The sequence below is a fragment of the Amblyomma mixtum genome, chromosome 1 (genome assembly GCF_055824585.1).
Source record: "Amblyomma mixtum isolate Tamu chromosome 1, ASM5582458v1, whole genome shotgun sequence".
NCBI lineage: Eukaryota > Metazoa > Arthropoda > Arachnida > Ixodida > Ixodidae > Amblyomma > Amblyomma mixtum.
Window position 1 is genome coordinate 166,103,988 of NC_143012.1, and position 21,150 is coordinate 166,125,137.

General features: G+C 50.0%; 1 protein-coding gene and 2 pseudogenes across 8 annotated transcripts in view; 1 reads left to right on the plus strand and 2 right to left on the minus strand.

Annotated features, from left to right (window-relative positions):
• The window catches only part of LOC149369680 (uncharacterized), a 133,126-nt gene that overhangs the window by 12,927 nt on the left and 99,049 nt on the right, over positions 1–21,150 (plus strand). The gene's annotated exons all lie outside the window — the stretch shown is intronic.
• On the minus strand, positions 1,848–3,473 carry LOC149369681 (uncharacterized; annotated as a pseudogene).
• LOC149369682 (uncharacterized) lies at positions 11,556–12,959 on the minus strand (annotated as a pseudogene).

Below are 21,150 nucleotides of genomic sequence, written 5' to 3' on the forward strand. Positions count from 1 at the left end.
TCCGTTGCCTTCTGCCAGTCGAGCCGAACACGGGTCCGGTGCCTCTGGACGTCCCCGCCGCCGCTGTACCCGGCTCTGCCATCGCTGTACCTGCGGTCGTAGCAGCCAATAGCGTGCTCGGCGCGGGCGCATCATTGGATGTCGTGGAGTTGCCCACGTTCGACGGCACCATTTCGTGGGATGCTTACCGCATCCAGCTGGACAGTATTGCGGCGGCGAGAGGCTGGGACGAGCAGATGAAGGCATGGATGCTCGTCGCCAAACTGAGAGGCCGCGCGACTGAGCTGCTGCAGAACGTGCCGCCCGACCAGCTGGGCTCTTATACTGTCCTGGCGGGCCTCCTCGCCGACCACTACAGTGCCTCGGGTCACCCCCGTGTGCAGTACCACCGCCTGCGAGTCCGCCGTCAAGAGCCTGGGGAGACATACCAGGACCTCACCGCCGCCATTGAACGCCTGGCTCTGCAGTCGTTGCCGGGGGCGCCTCAGAACGCCGTGGCCCTGGTCGGCACCGAGGCGTTCGTCGACGCCGTCCGACTCCCTGAGATGCTGCGCTTGGTCCGCTCTGGGCGTCCTGAGTCCGTCCGCGCCGCCATGGCGCTCGCCGTCGAGGCGGAATTGACTTTGCTGGCCACGCGGGGGTCGCCACCGTCTTCCGAGCACAGTGCCCCGGTGGAGCAAGTCGGACGTGTTACCGTCAACCTGACAGCACTCGGAAAGACCATCTCCACCGAGTTTGTTGTCGCGGACAGCCCTATTTGGCCAGTGGTCCTCGGGTGCGGGTGGTGCCAGCAAGCCGGAGTCGTTCTCAATTTTACCACCACGGAACCACGTGCGAGCCAAACTCTGTGTGGGCCGGGTTGGCTTAGCTGGATTTCCAGCCTCGGTGTCACCCTGTGGCAGTCCCTGGTTTCGGCGACCAAGCGTGCTTCAGGATCTGTGCGCTACCTCGGAACGAAGTGGCCACGTCGAGTCAAGCCAGTCGACGTCACTACCGGGACTGTGGCGACCGCCGTGACTCTGCCACCGGGTGCGGCAACTTGGGTGCATGCCAAGTCTGACAATTCAATCACAGCGGATGTGATTTTCGAACCCATCCGGTGTTTGGCTCCAGCCCGAGAGATGACCTCCCCTCGAAGCCTTCTGTCTGTGCTCAATGGAGAGGCCCACGTGTTAATGCTTCCTCCTCCTGCGCACCAAGCTGCGCCGGTGCGAAGAACCTCAGCCCGGGCTCATCGGGACGAGTTCGATGCCGCCTGCAAAGCGAAGCACGCGCTAGGGGACACCAGTGGTGTCTTCACCCTCTTATCTTCCCCCCCCCCCCCCCCCCCCCCCCCCGATGGAAAGATGTAACGGCATACGACCTACGCTAGAGTATACTAGAATAGGTTGAGTGGCCCGACCACAGCCGCGTCCATGAGGCGCGGCGCGCGGAAAGGGCAGAGGGCGCTGCGAGCGACCTGGCTTGGTCGGCTTGCTGTCGCCTGCTTGCGGAGTTGCGGATCGCCGCACGCTTTGGTGGTACTCCGGCGGCTGGTTACGCTGTTCATTCAGTACGGACACAGATTTGCATCAGCATCCTTTAAATAACAGACTGCTTGTGCGCGAAGACAATTTAAATTTAAGTGCATGAAGACGAAGACGAAATACTGCCGAGAGAATTGCTTGCTCAGAGCGTCTGCTGCTGGGACGGATTACGCGCTGCGCAATCGCTGCTCTGAACTTGTTTCGACCGCGGCGATCACCTAGACAAGTCTGAATCGATGCAGTCGTCATGTTGTGAATGCAAGTTTTTATTTGCTTTGTGTAAGCTGTGAAAACTCAAGCAAGAACAAGCGTTCTGTCGAACCTAGCAGCCGACACGACGGTCGCATTAACAGTTTCGGCACACTGTATGGCCAGTTTCTCCCTCAGTACATCTTCTTCCATAGTGGCATTCTTAGATCTCATTCTTTCAATTTGCCCCTTTAGGCTGAACACCTTCTTGGACAGCCGCCGGTGCTTTTGTAAAGCGGACCTTAGCTTCTGCGCAGCGGTCTTGGGTCTTTTTGACACGTTGATTCTTCAGCCAGGAGATTCTTGTAAGAGCTTTTCGCAGGTAGCGACAGGACATGCAGGACATTCCTAGAAAGAATGTGCAGTCACAATCTTGTTAGTCAACAAATATGCTGCAAGCAAGGAATAGGTAATGAAATGACTGAACCAGTGCTTCTATCCGTGGGCAGTAAAGGCACTGTAAAAGAATGATTTGACCTCTTTGACAACAGAGAATGTTTGCAGCTTTTAGATTTTTAGCCTGTAGCGAGCCCCCTGTTTAGCATTACATGAAAATAATGCCCAAATCCATGCAACTGACAATAAAGATGATGAAGCAATATTTACCCTCTGTTGTTGTTGTCACCATGCACTTTTTGCTGTATAAACTTCCCTGCTTGACATCTGTTTTTTGCAGGAGTGATTTTGTAAGATCCTCTGTCAAAATTGTTGACGCACAAATGGCACCAGAACATCTAATTAAACTTCAGGCATGAAGGAGGGCTTCTTCTGCTTCAAGCACAGTTCTTACAGTTCCTTCGGAAACCTGTTTCCCTCCGAGAAATGCCTTGAAGGAGACATCCTTCTTTTGACTGAGGCTGAAAAGAACCGCTCTGTCCGAGCGCAATGTTCCAGTGCACGCCTCCAGGTGTGTGAGCGCATATACGGTGCCTTCGAAGTTTTCGAAATGGTGTAATGACCATTTGGCTGACGGAGTCTTAAGATGATTCAAATTATCCTCATCAATGCTTGGCGAGCCGCAATCGTTGCTTTCTAGTTCATCTTGTAAAGCTGTTGTCGAGCATGGGCTCTCTTCCCTCCTTTTTTTTCGCCTTGCACCCTGCAGCTTTGTAGACACTTCCCTTATGCGAGGCGCACGTTCGACCGGGACCGCCTTGCTTAGGTATTTAGGGGCATTTGGCAGTACTGTAGGCACTGCATCACTTGCGAGCGTCGGCACTCCACACTTCTTTCCCGCCCACAATGTGCACGTACTCACGGAGAATATAGCGGTCCTCGAAATGCAGTTCACATATAGCACATTTGCTATCCAACGGCTTGTGGGCGCGATGTATATTCTTTTCCCACAGCTTCTTATGGGCTTCGTCGTTTGGCACGCTGAACAAGGAGAGTTTCCGAGTGGCTTCCACACCAGCGTAACCGGTGCGACAGCCAGGCGCGTAGGAGTGCCGATGCCGGTCCTTTGGCATATTAAACACCTCACAATCTCAGCCACGCTCAGTGAATCTCAGCCAATCTCAGTGAAGAATTTCATTGCAAAACACAACAAACAACGCTTCGCACTCACGCCGCCATCAGCACATCTCTCCGAGTGGGACCCGGCGCGGCCGGCGCTTCCCAATCCACCTCGACCGCAGCGCCCCCGCATAGCTTTCCGCGCGCGGAGCGTCATTCGAAAGCATGCGCGTCGGCGCGGGTCGCGGCACTCAGCCTATTCTAGTACACTCTACCTACGCTAACCAAGAGTGCGCTGCGGTATACAAATAAAGAAGAGGCGCGGGGCGAGCGCGAGAGGAGAGCGCGCGGCGCTAGGGCGAGAGGTAGAGAATGAGAGAGAACCGCCGCGGCCGGTTGTGTCTGGGTCTCCTGCGTCTCTCTGTGCCTTTTTCTGCGCGGGCCCGCCGTCCCGTAACATTTTATATATATATATATATATATATATATATATATATATATATATATATATATATATATATATATATATATATATATATATATATATATATATATATATATATATATATATATATATAGAGAGAGAGAGAGAGAGAGAGAGAGACGAAACGGAAAGGCAAGGAGGTTAAGCAGAAGCATGAACCAGATGGCTACCCTGAATTAGCGAAAAGGAAGAGGGGGCGTAAAAAGGAAAGCACCAGATGGGATAATAAGTTAGGATATCAGAAAAAGATGGGGTCTTTAGGCAGTAAAACGCAATGGAAGACACAATGTGTCGCACAAGCACAACAACTGTCCAAAAATAGTTTGTTACAATGCCTTGGGGAACTGCAGTGTGGGTCACTAGTGGGTTACGTCACATATTCATGCCGAATACTGTGCCAATACTGTGTGATTGCATGAATAGTGTGCTGCGTGATAAAGCCATGAGACAGCTCAAGTTTTTTCAAAGAGGCTGTGAAAAGTACACATGCATAAAGCACCTCAGTGAACTAAAAGTAACGGCATCTCCTCCCTCCTCCTCCTATGCCAGCATTCCTTTTGACTAATCCCAGGCACTGACGGTGATGGCACCTAGGCCGGGGGGCAGACACTCCCAACGCTCGCCCTTTGGCGTGCAGTAGACCGCATGCCCAAATGAATTTTTATTGTTCTCTGCCTCAGAGATTAAAAAACTGGACGGGAGATCAAAAAAATTAGTTACTCCAATAGCTAACCATGCCCACCTGTACTGCTTTATCGAAGCTTTCTGAATAGCGATCACTTTTATTGCGGTGTACATGGTGGAAAACGCGCCTACGAGTGAGTTCACAACACTACAGTGGATATCCTCGGAGTTGTTTTCCTGTATAGCGCCTTTGCCCAATATCATTTGCAACTTAATGCTGCCAAGATTAAGTGGACGGCATGTGCTGTGGGCGTGAATATCTAGCTTTCTCTTTTGTTAGGGACACACGTGCGGTCTAGGCTTTATAGGAACTGATGGCAGTGTAATGCTCCCGTTTTCAAGTGTAATCAGTTGTGCTTTTCAGGGCGTAATTTCCCACCCATCTTAACTTTTCTATTTGTAGTGCTGGAAAGCTTGGCAATTGTTTCGAAGTGACTATGCCATGGGTACGGCAGAGGCTAATGTTGAAAGGATGCAACTGGCCCCGGTCCCTTGCGTTTGTGTGTAGACTGGTGAATATGTTACACAGTTGTGATCAGAAGAATTTTGATGTAGGATGAATTGTCTTAGTTGATTCACGGCAACCACAATTGTCTTTATGATTACTGCTACGCGTGAAGCCGCAATACTGAATGACCCACTACAATGCTGTTTGTATGGTGATTGACCTCTTGCATCAGCACAAGCAATAATGGCTGATAAGAGAACATTAGCTTCCATCGTGTAATTCTCATGCATAATGCACAGCAGGCTGGACTACCACACTAAATGAATTAAGGTTTGGTATGGCACAACCAGCGTCTGGCATCAAAAAATGTTTTTGATGCCACTTGAAACTTACTATCCTGCTCAGCTTAGTCATCAAGTTTTTCTGCCCCAATTCACCATAGCCATGGGGCTCTGCACTTTACAAATGTATTGCTCTCCTCAGGCAACCCCCCATGTCACACAGAAGAAATTATAAAAAAATTGGCAGTGGTTTTCCTCTTGTTAAACCAGGTAAATTGCGTAATTGGCTAAAGCAACGCTGTTGAAGGTCAACGACGGGAGCTACGCAACGGCTTGAAACCTGGCGCAGTATTAGTTACGCAATAAAAACTGAATTTGCTGGCAAGTTTTGTCACCTAGCTTATTTACAGCCTATTTTGAACAGCCTTGTGGTTTTATGGGGGTTTAGTGTCCCAAAGCAATTCGGGATATGAGGGACACCATATTGAAGGGCTCCGGAAATTTCAACCACCTGGTGTTAACATGCATTGACATCGCAAAGTAAAGAGGTCTCTAGAAATTTGCCTCCAACAAGATTTGGCCGCCATCATCATCATCAGCCTGACTACGCCCACTGCAGGGCAAAGGCCTCTCCCATGTCTCTCCAACTAACCCTGTCCTGCGCCAGCTGCGGCCACCATATTCCCGCAAATTTCTTAATCTCATCCGTCCACCTAATTTTCTGCCGCCCCCTGCTACGTTTGCCTTCTCTTGGAATCCACTCCGTTACCCTTAAGGACCAGTGGTCATCTTGCCTTCGCATTACATGCCCTGCCCAAGCCCACTTCTTCCTCTTGGTTTCAACTAAGATGTCATTAACGTGCGTCTGTTCTGTCACCCACTCTGCCCTCTTGTGATCTCTTAACGTTACACCTATCGTTTTTCCTACCATAGCTCGCTGTGTTGTCCTTAACTTAGGCTGAACCCTCTTTGTTAGCCTGCACGTTTCTGCCCCATAGGTGAGTACCGGTAGGATACACCTGTTGTATCTTACCGGTTGTTGTTTTTGCCGTGGCCCGCATCAAACCCACATCTTTCGGATCAGCAGCCGAGCGCCGTAACCAATGAGCCACTACGGCGGCCAAGCAGCCTTAGACAGTGCCCACCAAACCACATACTTCATAGAGGCTGGAGTGAGCTTTGACAACACCGTTAAAGGACCAGACACCTTATTTCAGCTGCGTGTTTTCTTCTTCCAAATGATGCTTTTCACATTAGAATGCACGTGGTGTTTCTCATGGTGTTTGCCTATGACCACTAAATAAAATGATATTGAATTACTTCTTGATGCTGCTTCGGTTTCATCAACCAAACGATGGCTGTAACGCTTAGGAGTGTTTAGGTGATGTGAGGAATGGAAAAACTGAAATATTACTGCTGATATGTCGCTTCTTATTCCAGCTCTTGAAGCAGGTTGGCCTACGTGTTGAAACAGAACTAAGAATCAACAATTATACTGCAGTTGTTTCGTGCCTGAAATAACCTATAACACTCCCAACACATCACGGCCCATCATTCAGCTGATGAAACCGAATAAGCATCAAGAAGAAATTCAATTATAAATTACTCAGAGGTAGCAAAAGAATGCAAATGGTGAAACGTGCATCCTAGTGTCTAACGTATTCATTCTAAAGAAGAAAACAAGTAACTAAAATTAGATGTCTATTTTCCATTACTCCTGACTTGCAGAAAATTTTAAAACCGGCCGCCGTCGTGGATCACTGGTTATGGTGCCTGGCTGCTGACTCAAAAGGCACGGGTTCGATCCCGGCCACGGCGATCACATTTCAGTAGAGGAGAAATGGCAGAGGCCCGTGTACTGTGCAATGTCAGTGCATGTTAAAGAGCCCCAAGTGGTCGAAATTATGCAGAGCCCTGCACTATGATGTCCCTTGTAGCCTGAGTCGCTGAAACTGTATAAACCATAAATTTTAAAACCCCATTAGCGCAAATAGCACTTGGAGCTTCTATCCCAAAGCAAGTTTGGCTAGTGTGGTTGCTGCGATTTGTGGTCAAAATGAAAGCCACACAAAATTTGCATGCCTGCATGTTTCATTACACAATTACAAGACATAAAAACAGGGTGATGAAGGACCACATCTTGTTTCACGCGTGATGGATGACAATGTCTAGTAATCAAGTAGTATACCTGCTTGCACACAGCCTTTTCATGCTTCTTGTTTCACATCACTCATGTGATAACACAGCTGTGTACAGTTTCTTGATTGCAATGCATTCTGTAGCTAACAGCATGCACATATACCTCATATCAAGTGACCTAAGGCACAACCTACATTAGGGGACTTCCAGGCAATGTTGACATGTGTTACTCCACTAAAGTAAAGAAATTCTCTTCCTTCTATATCATGTTTCTTGAAAACAAACACATTTGCTAAATAAAGAGTTTCTCTTGTTAAATGTCTCAATACTTTTAAAAATAAAAATTAATAATTTCACACCAGGAAATATGCCTTTTATTCCTTATGCACAATTTCAGTAATTACAAATTTAAGATGGCATGCTGATACGAGGCCGGTATCTTTTTATAAACAGTTAACGAAGACATCTAAACCATTCTCCCTAATCTCTTGTAAGAAAATAAAATTTCGCCGTCTTAATGCTTTGCACTCAACCTAAGCTGTCATTAAAATAGGTACTGTTTACATGAAAACGTGTGCGTTTGAGAAATAAAAGCAGGCACAAAATAGGCTAGCAACGGCAAAGAATTCTAATGCTCTTAATTCTATCTTGCAGCTAACAACCTTTATGTGTTACAATCTGTAGCAATAGACAATAGATCACAGCAATGATTACGATGTACTGACGTTATGTGGCCCCTTGCAATGCAGAAAAAGAAAGCAGAAAGAACGGAGCTTTGCGAGGATCTCCACTTCTTCTAGGATGCCACATGATGGATGAACGCATAGTATGAAGTCTATTTCATTTTTAGTCTCACCATTGGGGCTCTTCCACATCCACTTCTTGTTCTCTCGTTTGCGGAAGAAGGTATTCATGATCCGGAAATTATTTCTATCTGCGAACTGTACTAATAATTCTCCCCTGCTATTCCTAGAACCTATGCCATGTTTGCCTACCGCCTGGTCTCCAGTCTGCTTCTTGCCTACCTTCGCATTGAAGTCGCCCATCAGTACAGTGTACTGTGATTTTACTTTGTTCATTGCCGGTTACACGTCTTCATAGAAGCTTTCAATGACCTGGTCATACCTTGATGTAAACTCGAAGGCCTGCACCACCTTCAGCTTGTACCCCTTGTTAAGCCTAATTACAATAGCTGCCACCCTCTCATTAATAGTATAGAACTCTATGTTGCTAGCTAAATCCAATTAATGTGGAATTTCACACCTAGTTCTCGTCTGTCCGCTAATCCACGGTAGGAGGGTGTGTGCCCGCCCTTTAGTACCCTATGCGCATCATCTGTGCTAACTGCACTAAGCCCTGTGACATCCCATTTAATACTCGCTGGTCGCTTGAACAGCACTGCTAAGCTAGCCTCACTGGATACCCAGGTGAAAATTTTCTACTGGGATTATCTGCTGGTCCCAACACTGCTGGGATTTTGGCACATTCCCAGCAGCTGTTGGGACCAGCAGGCATTGGTGGGACCAGCAGGCGTTGCTGGGACCAGCAGGCGTTGAAATGAACTTCGACCTCTCGAATTGTGTTAAAGAATAACATTGGTAGAAAAGAGACAAATACCACAAACACAGTGCTGTCTGGTATTTGTGTCATTTCTATTGTGCTAGTTCCTTCATCCAGAATTCAAGGAATCTAAGCTGGAGCAATATCTGCCAGTTATGCTCATCCGAGTCTGCCGAGCAAACACAGCCCATTTGACACAGGCTCCAACTTCCTGCTTTGAGTCTTATTAATGCATTGCACGCTCTCAGCAGCAGGACAGGGCAAAAGCATCAACTCGTCTTGTAGATGTGGATTCGTTTAATCTGTCATGGAAATGGCTTCAATGTGTGTCCTTCCGCTTTGACTTGACAACATCTTGGATCTTCTCGCTGAGAATCCTATTCATATTTTTCAAGACGGGGTCAACATCCACGCCCTTTTGTTGACCCCAGTGCTTGACCGTGGCTGCAGAAGAAGTTTTTACAACTGTTAATAAGATGTGGCAGAGATAGCTACCGTATGAAAGGAAGGAGGGGTGAGACACATTAGGATCCACACTGTGAATGCCTCGGTAGCGCGTGCAGTGCCGAACCCTGCTATATAACAATGGCCTGCCAGCAAGGCGACTGTTTGTCCCCCCTTCACACTTTGAGCCGGCTGCACTATTCCCTTTCTGACCCGTCTGCCGACACGGCAGACGCAAACGAGTTCCCCGTGCCTTTTCTTGTAGCCTGGCGCCACAAACTTGCTGTGGTGGCTTTCGACGTCGTCTTTTCCGGGGGATCATCCCACACTTTTTCAAAGAATCTCTCGGTTGAGTGTATGTGCAGTCAGGGTTCTTTAATGTTATTTTTATTCTCGTTTTTCGAGAAGCCAATGCCCCGTTTCTAGCAGGTTGACTCACTCTAATCCCGACTGCACTTGTCTTCAGACAACACAACTGTGCTACTTTTACATGTCGAGGCCTTTTTGTGGCCTTACTGCCACTTTCGCCTTTAGACGACAACTTCCTGGCATTTTGAAGGGGTTTGTTGTCTGACCTATCCGCCCGCGTCGCACGCTCAGCACCTGCTTTCTGACACGCAATGCGGTTCTTTTCTTTAGGCTTTAAGACAACCCCATCTTTCCTTATATCAGTGACAGATAGCCCTGCCAACTCAAGATAACAGCCCTTCATTTGTTTTTGCTCCGGCAGTGGTGCATTCATCTCTTCTCTTTGCGGCGAGCCTTCCGCGTGCACCTCGGGACCAGCAACCGACTCCTTAGGCTTCCCACACTCACTAAGGGTACACTTCTCTCCGGGTTGACGAGCAACTATCTCGTTAGCACCGCAGCTAGGCACTAACTCCGCGCAAATGACCTTCGGACGTTCCACTCCCTCTGGGTTATCGCTCCTTTTCGCACATTTTAAGACTACCTTCTTCTTGTGCATCTCCTTGGCACTCTGCTTTCTCACTCTCCGCTTTTGCCGAAGTTACGCATCCTTCATTCTTGACTGCGTCTCGTAGCATCTCAACTTCAAGCTGCAATCTTTTCAACTCCCGCTCCTGTTCCTCTATTTCCCGCTTCTGTTGCTCTGCCGCTACCCGTTGCTCTTCTATTCTTTTCCGCTCATTTTCCTTCACTCGACATATCGTTTCCCAAGCATCCGTTATCTCGTCCTCTTTAAACTCCACCTCTTCAATTACATGGTGAATCTCTGGCTTCCTCATACGTTCGTTTACTTCTAAACCAAGTTCAGCTGCCAACAGCAGCAATTGGTCTTTACTTAATTTCTTTATATCCATGGTTGGCGAGAGCCGACTACAAAACCTGCAAACTAATCACACACCCTGTGGTGAATAAATGCAGTCGATTGCTCAGATAGAACCCAGTTCTAAATCATCTGGCAATTCGTAGTTGCTTCAGCACTCACCCAACCAGGAGCCCTTGATGGCCACCGTGACTTCCGAAGACAGGAACTGCCAAGTCCGGCTATCCCAGATCGTCGAGATTGCCTTTTAGCGGTTGTCTTCACGCCAAGGCTTCACGCTGCACTGCGACGAAGGTGACTCCCTGAGCCACTTAGTGGAGCTCCGTTGATCCCGGATCCTCGAAGGCGCTCTCTCGTCACCAGGCGTCCACCACCCTTGTCCTTATCCCGCCGTTGCCAACCAGTTTGTTGCGAGGTACGGGCTGTGGACTCGGTGAAGGCTAGGAATTGGCTCTTTATTAAAAGAATTTGACCCAAAAGAAAAGAGGGCCCCAGGCCCTTGGAAGGTACAAACTGGCTCCCCGAGCAGCTGCTCTCTTCCGCTGCTGGAGGACGACTCCCCTCGTTGACTCCCGTGCGTTCACTGCTGCTCCCTCGAACGCCGTGCCCACGAGACCAAGCAGCGCGTTCTCGGGAGGAAGTGTCCCTGGGCGCTGACGGTCGTGTTCTCGAACGCCGTGTGCACGTGTTCGCGTCCCTCGGCTTTTACGTTCACGCTTTCGAACGCCGAACATGAGACCCGCGTCCGCGACGAGGCCGACACTCTGCGGCGCCGTGTACAGGTCGGAACGCTCGCGACACAAACAGTTTCCTGAGCTCGCAGGCCCACAGGCCAGCAGTGTCTTGCAGCGCAACAGTACCGAAAAAAAAAATTTTGTTTTGAGAAAACTGAGCTTAAAGTAAGCAAAACCTTCAAACCCATGGTTTTGACTTAGCCAACTCATTTTGGCCAATGTATTCAGTAGGCACCAGCTACATAGTCATCATCTAGGTCAGCTTAGCGCTTCTTTTCCTGCTGTTTAGCTTCCTGTGCTTGTTTTGTTACTTGCTGCGTAGCTCGATAGCGAAGTAAACTTGACGCCGGTCGACTTGCTTCAGCCAGAGAACAGTGTTATTGTCCGGACTTAGTCCGCATGCCTCGAGAACCTTAGTTCATGCGATGTTACCATCATTGAAGGTCAGAGCAGCATCTAATGTAGCAAACTTCAATGTCTATAGGCCCACAAAGACATTTTTTGGAGCATGCTCTCATACGACGCTATTGAAATTGCTTCGGCTCTTGAGTTCGTCTGTGCAGGTACTTCAATAGAAGCTGTGGCTGTGAAAGCTGCCGATAAATGGGTTTTAGGGCCTCGAAGACAGGTGGAGGAAGACTATCTTTGTGCACAAACAGCTTACCTTCATGCACACTTTTGTTATACGCACACTAGGTGCCAGGCCCCTTTTGACGCAATCTGTGGCAAGGGTCCTTGTCAAAAGATGAAATGTGAAAATATGTTGCCCAAGTGGCCTTCTGTATTTCTTCCAAGTTTCCAATGTTTCTCCTTATTGCCAAGCCATAGTACGTTTGAAGCTTGTCTATGACTGCATCTCTTAGTCTTTCTTGGCCGGCGAGTGTCTCTCCATCAGAAAACTTTTCTGTCTTCTTCTCTTCTTTTTAGTCATCTCAATGTCGTGCCCATTCTCTTTTGCACGTGTCCAGTACATTCCCGCTTTGTGATTTCAATGCTGTCTCCATATGGCTTTGCTGCTTTTATCGACAGGAACGTTTTATTGTCGCCGTCTCCTAGAGACTCGACGTATCGCACTCCACGGCGTTCCTCAGTCCTAACGAAAATTTTCACTGCGCCTGAAACTTCCTTGCCATCGCTAGTTCCTTGGTAGTTACGCTGGCAAGCTTTTACGTGCTATGGATCTCTACATTCCTCCATCAAATTGAACAAACGACAGTTTTTTGGCATGACTGCCATGTCGATAACTTTTCCGGAGTCAACGACGCCGAAACGATGCCATTGTTTGAAGTGTGACCTCGTTTTTGCTAACTTCTGTCCAACGCAACTGCGATGTTGCTGACTTTGTCAGTCAACTGCACGGCCTCTTCGGCAGCATGTTGCATCAATTCCTTACAACATCTTCGGTATGGACTGCGAGCTCTTTCATTGAACCTTGAAAACTTTGTTGATGGCTTTGGGAAGTTCAGCATAGCACATAGCACACTTCCAGCAGCTGTTCCTTTGCTGATGCATCTCAAGGCATATACCGTTCTTACGTTGGCTTCATAGAGGCCAGAAGCAGCCTTTTCAGAAGTATGGAACTCATGTGAGGCTGCACACGCTAAACAGTTCAACCTGTAGACATTGACGACACCTACGTGTTCGGCAGTGTTCTCCTCAAGTTGCATCTCTCTGTCACGTAGTTTACAGAAGGGTAGCGGATCGGGCTAGTTGGTGCAGATTTGACATTTTTCGAAGACATTTTTGGAAGCGTCCTTGTCTGTTCCCTCTGCGTCCTTGTTGTTTTAGCGCTTCGAAAAATGTAGTTTACACACACAACTTTTTGCAATCATGCTGATAATTATGTTCATGTCCACAAGAGCATAGCCGCCATCACAAAATCCTGACTTTTTTTCTTGCAGTGACGCAGCAATCTTCAACCTCGAGTAGCTGACTGAGTCTGCTTTTGGCGTTTTAGTGCCTTGCGAAGAACTCCTTTGTTGACCGTCTGAAGTATACTGATTTTTGCGGAGCTGACGCTTTCGAAATACCTTCAGTCTCCCTTCTCTTACCAAAAGTGGTCACCAGATGTAACAGCTAAACTCAAACACAGGCAATAATTGTTCCTTGTCGCAGGAGACGCAGCACATTAACCAGACTGAATGCTCAACACATGCTTAGAACAGCACCACATGGAAAACACGTGTAAGCCACGCATCAGCGTCGCATGCTTGTCTTGGCTAACAACTAGGATGGTTGCCAGAGAGCTTTTTCTTTCGCTAAACTTGGGAACAATTCTTGTCTTTTAGATTTTTATCAGTGAATCTGTGATTGCTTGGCCTAACCAGCAACAGCAGGAGTGCGTAAAGGCTGCCTTCTTTGCAAAAACCGGTGGCAAGGGACCACAGAATACAATCGGCTACGTGGACGGCCGCCACATTGAGATTAACAGGCCCGCAGAGTCACCGCAGTCCTACTACAATTGAAAAAAGTGGCCGTCACTGATACCGCAGGCTGTATGCGATGATCACGACAAGTTCACTGGTGTATTCATTGGATTTCCAGGATCAGCCCGCGATGCCAGAGTACTTCGAGAAAGCCCACCACTTCTCGAAGATGCGTTTCAAAAAGGCAGCAATGGATACTTACTTGGAGACTCGGCGTATCTGCTGCTGCCCTGTCTTCTGACCATGTATCGCGACAACGGGCGTAGCTTTCCTTCATGGAAGAATCCACTCGCAACAGAGGGTAGCAATCAAGAATTCATTTGGCTTACTAATGCAGCGCTTCAGACGGCTCTTCCTGGTGGGCGCTGCAAGCATCAAGCAATGCTGCCCACGGCCACCTGGATCGGCGTGCGCGGCGGGGTTGCTCCAGCCGTTCCATTCGGACGGAGAGGGCGCAGTCGCGGAGAGGGGCATGGCCGCTCCTTTCGCCGCACCGTGCCGTGTGTCCCCGACCCCTCGCCTCCCCTGCTATGGCTTCGCACGATTTGCGGCGCCTTGGACGTATTGCTTGATGTGGAGGGTTGGAAAACCACGATAAAGAAAATGTGCACAAGAACACCAATGCCTCCTGCGGCTAGGTAATTATTTTTTTTACTAAGCTCGAGACGCTGCGGCCGCATGTTATGATGCTATGTGAAACGAGTGCTCCCCGGAAAAGTCATATCGGTGGGTTTGGGCGCAGCAGGTCAATGAAAGCATGAAAATATGGAAAGGCATTACTTCTTTATAAAAGAAGTGCCACGACTGACGAGGCAACGCAGTAGTAAAATTTTTTTCCTGGGAATTCATGAACGTGTGTCCATGACGTACTAGCTCGATCAGAACGTGTTTACCGGTCAAAAAACGGCCTGGATGGAAAAGGGTAATTCTATTATGATGAAAATGGGCAGGCGATGTTGCGCGCTGAGCTGTCAATTTTTATTTTATGTTCATTAGGCGAGCTCATCACGTTTCCTCCTGTACGAGAGAATCTGCTCACCTGAGTCGATAGCCGCAGAGAGCAATGACCAGTGGCTCTGATTAACCTGTATACTTAAATATCATGGCTGTATTCATGGTAAAAATTACCAGCATCACAAAGTCAGTGTATGCAGGGATTTATTTAGAATAAAAAGTTGTCAGCTCGCGTGCCCTCGAGCTGTTTAAATGCGCAAAACCTTTCGACTGAGCGGCTTAGTGATTAATTTATTGCGATAAGCCACTCTGTCAGTTGGGTCCCTCGCATAGTTTCCCTCAGACTGCCAGCACATAGAAGGAACTTCCAAGTCAAGCGTCAGGTAAAATATAAAGGTTTAATTACATGATTAAGGTGAGACAAGTAAGGTGAAGTAGGGGGACAAGGTAACGAGATTGAAGAACCCTCCTTGTCTTGTCTCTTGTCTTGTCCTTGTCGTGTTTTGTCCTCCCCTGTAGTTGTCGTTTTTTGCGCTGTCTTCCTACCAAGCGTCAATGTATGCACAGGCATACTCATGGTGGGGAGCTAGCACTTCGTTAATTATGCGCTGAAAAGTTGAGCTGGCGTTTCTGAGACCGAACGGCATAACCCGCCCTGCGTACTGGCCGTGAGGCGTCACGAATGCGGTGAGAGCCTGTGCCTCCTTGTCCAGCCGTATCTGCCAGTATCCCTTTAGTGTATCTATCAAGGTGATGTACTCCGCCTTCGCCACTCTCAGCAGGAGCTCGTCAGGTACACTCATGGGGTAAGCGTCCGGTTCGGTGATGCTATTGAGTTTGCGGTAGTCGCAGCATAGTCTCACTCCTCCGTCCCGCTTTGCCACGCAGACCACCGGTGGGCGTATTGGCTTTCCACGGGATAAACCAGGCCCCATTCCCTAAGCTCGGAAACTTGTCTCTCCACCTCCTTTCTAAAGGCCATCGGCACCTTGTATGGGTAGACCGGTTGCCTCTCCGCGCCTGCCTTGAGCTTGATTCGGTGCACTCCTATGTTGCAAATACCTGGCCTGTCTCCGAAAACGTGACTATTTCGGGCCACCAACGCGTCGACCTCTGAGCGTTGTGATGCGTTCAGATGACTTAATGCGTCGGGCGGCAGCTCATTGATTGGGTCCGCAGGGGTAGGAAACGTCGGCACGTGGCCGAACTCCTCATCGCCCTCAAATATTAACCTGACCGCACTTACGCGTGCGTGGTACGGCCACAGCTTATTTGCGTGCACCAAACGGTGCGACCCGTCTTCTAGCTCAATGACGTAAGTGTAGGGCCGCAGCTGCCTAACGACCCTGACCGGCCCCATCCACTTCTCCGTTAACTTGTTCCCGCCTTGCTTCTCGAGCCACAATACCTGTTCATCCTCCATGAACCCCTTATCTGTTGCTTTGAGATTGTAGCAGCTGGTATAAGTGCAGTGAGCCGCTTCTAAGTTTTCGTCGCCTGCTGCACCGGCCTCAGCCATCGTTTCCCGTAGCCTCTGCATGTACTGCACCGCGGGGACTCCCAATGAATCTGGAACTGCCCATTCCCCCGTCCAAGATTTTTGTAGGATGGTGAGTGGCCCCACCGGCAGCCTTCCATACATCAGCTCGAACGGCGACACCTCCCCGTGCTAGCGTTGAGCACCTCGCGGTAGGCCCTCAGGAGGAACTGAACGAATTTTTCCCACTCTCTCCAGTGTTCGTTTATGGTGTGGTGCAGCATGGACTTGAATGTCCCATTCCATCTTTCGACTAACCCGTTGCTCTGCGGGTGGTCCGGCGTAAAGAAATGGAGACATGCGCCTAGTTTTGCAAGGAGCTCTTGGGTCATCTTAGCTGTGAAATTCGTGCCCTGACGCAGCAGATCGTCTCTGGGACACCTAGTCGCGCAAATATCTGTAGTAATCCGTTGCAAGTAGCCCTCGCAGTCAAGGCCTTCAAACATATTACTTCTGGCCACCTTGAATGGACGTCCACTACACATAAAGCATAACGGTGTCCTGTAGCGGAAGGCGGCTCGAGTGGGCCTACACAGTCCATGTTTACCACCTGGAATGCGATGCCCGGCCTAGCTAAAGGTGAGATCGGCACGCGGTCCTGTGTTCGCATAGGGGCTCTCATCTGACAGTCATGGCACGTGCGGCAGTGCTGCTTCACATCGCGGGCTACTCCTGGGCAGTAGAATGACACCTTAATGCGCTGTAAAATTTTCCACTCACCAAGGTGTCCTGCCCATGCGAAATCATGGGCCATTTCTAGGACTTCCTTGCGGCGTTCTGATGGCAGAACGAGCTGGCAGCACTCGTGCCCGGCGACGTGCTCTCAGTGATAAAGCAGCTCGTCGCGCACGAGCATGCTGTGCGTGCCTTCCTTCGCCTGTGCCCATGCTTCTCTCAGCGTTTCATCCATCCGTTGCGCCTCACGGAATGTCTGCCGCGTCGACTGCGCTGCCTCTTGCGAGGCGCTCTCAACTGTTACTTCGCATGCGCGCAGTACTTCCTCGCTCTCGTCTCACGATTTCCGCCCTGGGTCTAAGTTCTCATCTTCGCCTTCAGGCTCGCCGATAGGTGGTGCTGCCACTCTGTCCTCCAAGAGCTGCTCGTAATCATTAGGGGTTATCAGCCCGTCTATGCCCTTTGCCGTTTTGTCGGTGATTGCACGCAGTATGCCCTTCTTCGAGGGGTAAAATGAGACACCTGGAGCACCCTCCGTGGTCGACATCGGCACGTATGCCAGCTCAGCAACTACTTGCTCCCCAAACGCGCCTGTTAGTTTGATAGTCGACCCTGCGCTGTCGTACCTTGGGCATAGTGATTTGTGAATGATGGTCACGTCCGTCCCAAAGTCTATTCGCGCGTCGAATGTTTGACCTGCACTCTCTAGCGTAACCGTGCTGGCCCCGCCGACTTCTGTTACTCGCACTGGCGCGTCCCCTACCTCAAGTGGTGCGGCTACCCGAGCAACGACCTCTCTGTTCTCGCCACGATTTTTTTTGTCACCTCCCTCACTGATAATGTGCCCTGCGGGCATTCCTTTGCTATGTGTAGCTGTGGCAATTAAAACATTGTTTCCTGCGCCGCGAATGGGGGCTAGTGTTTTCTGAAGGCCGCGCTGTCGGTGTCTCTTCAGCTTTCTGCTTTTCGTTCGCACTTGATGTCCTTCCCGCTGTTACTCTGCACCTGACACTCTCTTCATATGCCTGTGCTATCGCAGCAACATCTTCGGGCTTAAGGAATCCTCGCTTTTGGCTTTGGTTTAGCACAATGTGTGCTCTGGCGTCTGTGCTGAGACATTCCTTCAGACGGTCCGAGACTACCAGCTGTTTCATTTTCTCCAATGAGTTTGCTTCACTGCTTTCAACATAGTACTCGCAATAATTCTCTAATCTGACCGCGAATTGCTCCCACGACTCCTCCGGTCTCCTGCTGGATGATTGGAAAAGGCGTTTGTACTCCGCAGCTGATAATCTGAGTCCCTGCAAAACTTTGCTTTTTAGAATGGCGTACTCTCGCCTTTCTTCTGAAGACAGACGTGTAAGGAGTCCTCGCGCCCTCTCACTGAGTCACGGCAACACAAGTCCGGCCCACCACTCTGTTGGTACATCGTAGGATTCCAAGGTTGCTTCGATGTCTTCAAACCAACCCGGCACTAGTGCTTCTTGAGTAGGCATTGTCGTGAGTACCCCCTTCAACAGGCTAGCGAATTTTAGTTTCCGGTCCTCCTCCGACCGCGTATCCGCCCCTGAGCAGCTGCTCCCCTCGACGGACGCTACCCCACTTTGCGATTGCAAACGTACTGTTTGCAGGACCCTTTCAGCAATTTTTAATTGTAACTCCAGCAGCCTTTCTTGCTACTGCGACGCCGTTTGTGGCGAGGCATTACTACGGCCTTCTACCAGTTCGCTTGTTGGTGCCGGCACCTCTCCCCCTGTCCCATCCACACCCGGATTCGCCATTACTGTTTCTTTAGTGATGTCACTCATCAAAACCCAAGGCTTTGACATTACACGCAAACACAAGAAACCAAATGGGTACTCGCCTAGCTACCGAAGCGTCGCTGTCGGTGCCCCGGCTGGGTCAGATCAGCCTGGAGGTCTGGTGGGTCGCCTTGGTAGCCGGTCGCTCCCTCCGCCACTCTCGTCGTCGTTGTCGCTTGTCCCCGGTGAAGTTCTTCCGCTCAGCGTAAGCAGATCCTGTCTACTGCGCCAGTTGCGTTCCTTCGCATAATTTCTCTTAGACTGCCGGCACATAGAAGGAACTTCCCAGACAAGCGTCAGGTAAAATATAAAGGTTTAATGATTAAGGTGAGACAAGTAAGGTAAAGTAGGGAGACAAGGTAACAAGATTGAAGAACCCTCCCTGCTCCATGCCGAACAGTGGCTTAAATAGGGTGTCCTGCCCCCAGGTCCCTAGTTGGGGAATTTGGTTAATTAAAAATGTGTCCAGTCACTGTGAATTGGGTCACGTGTCCATTTGTAGTGGTCGGCCCACAAAAACGTCCCCCCCTTCACCCTCGCCACTTCTGGCGTTTCCCGTCCGTAACACATTGCAGCACACAGCACCAAGAAACCGTTCCGATGCTTCGGTGCTTTAGCGGAAGGTGTCAAGCATAACTGTAAGGTCATCGCTTGCACCTGCTTGTACGCGTTTCTTTTGCTTGTATTTTTTTATACAGTTACGCCCCGAGCCGCTTCGCCGGGATGCCGGGTGTCTCGGGCGGGGAGGAAGCTTTTGTTTGTATTTTGTATGCTGTTTGGAGTTCTGTTTCGTACAGCGGTAACCCCGAGCTGCGTCGGCGGGGCGCCACACGCCTTCGGGGGCGGAACTTTTGTTTGTCTCTAGTTTGTCATGCGGAGCGGCCCCCTGACTCCTTAAGCGAGACGTACCGCGCGTTATCACCCGCATTTTGAGGTGTTTGTTTCCGCGGGTGAACTCGCACTTCGAGTGGAGTGAGCATTGAGTGTGCTACTGGTTTTGTTGGGTCTCCTTCTAGCACCGACATGTAAAGTGCCGTGTGTCTCCGTAGACGGCGCCGCTCCGCGCATGTACGGGGCTCGGGACGCCTTCGACAAACCACACCCCGCACATCTGTTAGGTGCCTGGGTTTGCGTTGCTTTTCTTTACCGTATGTCGGAGCCACTGGTCGTAAATTTGCGCTTCTCCACGGGGATGGGTTTCCTAACCTTGCGGACCAAGGCCCAGACGCGCCGGCGCCCAAGCCCCGTCCGCGGTACATGGATTCCCCGAAACGGGGGGAAAGTGTCCTTGGGAATATGAGAGCGCTGAACGAATATGTGTTTTTGTGGAAGAAACCCAGCCACGGCCGCGAGCTCTGAGCGGGCGGCAGTTGAGGTCGGAGCTCGGTAGGAGACGGACTTCCTCCCGCATGCTGGCTTAGGACGACGGACCGTCCTAAGTCCAGGGGCGGCCCAGCTCAGTTATTCTTTTCTATGCTGCTGTCATCGTTATAACTGTACTGTACCTTTTTGTTGTAATCACGTGTTAATTAAATAAGTGTTCTCAGTTAATCCGGCCAATTCGAGAGGTTAATTGGGCGAAGCAGGGAAACGGGACCTACTAAGAAGAAACAACAAGCAACAACGAGAAGAAGAGGAGAGAAGAAAACAGAAAACAACACAGAACAACACCTTAAAGTTTTACTGGCGCAGCCTGTGACAGGATCGCCGCGAACTTCAGGCCGTTTGAGGACGAAGACGATCGGGCCGACGGACCATGCCTGAGAAATGTCTCCGCCGGAAAGAGGACAGCAGCTGAAGAATTATCACAGCATAGTGGCCAATGGACCGAGCCAGCTGTGCTTACCGTGCCGACGGACCGGCCCATGGACTGCTGAAGTACTAGTGACGCAGCAACAAGAGGCGTCCAGCACTGCAGCCAACGGACCGAGCCAGCGGTGCCATTAAACCACAAGAGGCACATCGGCCGCTGACAGACTAGCGGTGTACTTTCGCGTTCGCCCTGCCTCGCATTGAGCAGCGGCAACGGAAAGCAGCGAGAGCTACGGGCGGCAAGGGACGGAGACTTGTGCATAAACTCGACTGGAGGGAGGGACACAAGAGCAACAGACGCGGGTGTCTCGGGGACGACAGGGCATGCAATTCCTGTAGGAAGGTGAGTGGTCCTTCTGCTGGTCCTCGGAACCCACTGACGCGGAGTTGCGGCGTTAAGGCGAGTCACAGGTCTTTTGTATGATCCTACGTAGCGGTGCAGTGGTGGCAAAAATGAATACGGATGAAAGTGGGAGTAACACCACAGAGTCTAGCATAGATCAATTGACGGGGACAGAAAGTGTGTTGGGAGTAGCGAAGGGGGCAGGTAATGCAGCAGATTCAGATGCGGCCATGCGGCGGCTGGAGGTGGAGATGGAATTGGAGTTGAGAAAAACTACGCTGCTTATCGAGCGGAAGTGGAAGGATCCCA